This window comes from Arachis duranensis, chromosome 3, assembly GCF_000817695.3.
Source record: "Arachis duranensis cultivar V14167 chromosome 3, aradu.V14167.gnm2.J7QH, whole genome shotgun sequence".
In the NCBI taxonomy this organism is placed as follows: Eukaryota; Viridiplantae; Streptophyta; class Magnoliopsida; order Fabales; family Fabaceae; genus Arachis; species Arachis duranensis.
In genome coordinates this window covers 70,439,656-70,440,034 of record NC_029774.3, presented here as the reverse complement: position 1 = coordinate 70,440,034, position 379 = coordinate 70,439,656, and positions in this window count along the sequence as shown.

Below are 379 nucleotides of genomic sequence, written 5' to 3'. Positions count from 1 at the left end.
TGAGCCTCAGATTCCTTTGGATCCTTAATAGGATACTCCTTCTTGCTTGAAGGACGTCCCAGGAGGTTTTCCTCACTAGGATTTTCGTCCTCCTCCTCCCCTAAGCATTCGGCCACTTTGATTAAATCAATGGCCTTGCACTCTCCTTTTGGGTTTTCTTCTGTATTGCTTGGGAGAGTACTGGGAGGAGTTTCAATAACTTTCTTACTCAGCTGGCCTACCTGTGCCTCCAAATTTCTAATGGAGGATCTGGTTTCATTCATGAAACTAAAAGTGGCCTTTGACAGATCAGAGACTATATTAGCTAAATTAGAATTATTTTGTTCAGAGTTCTCTGTCTGTTGCTGAGAAGATGATGGATATGGCTTGCTATTGCCTA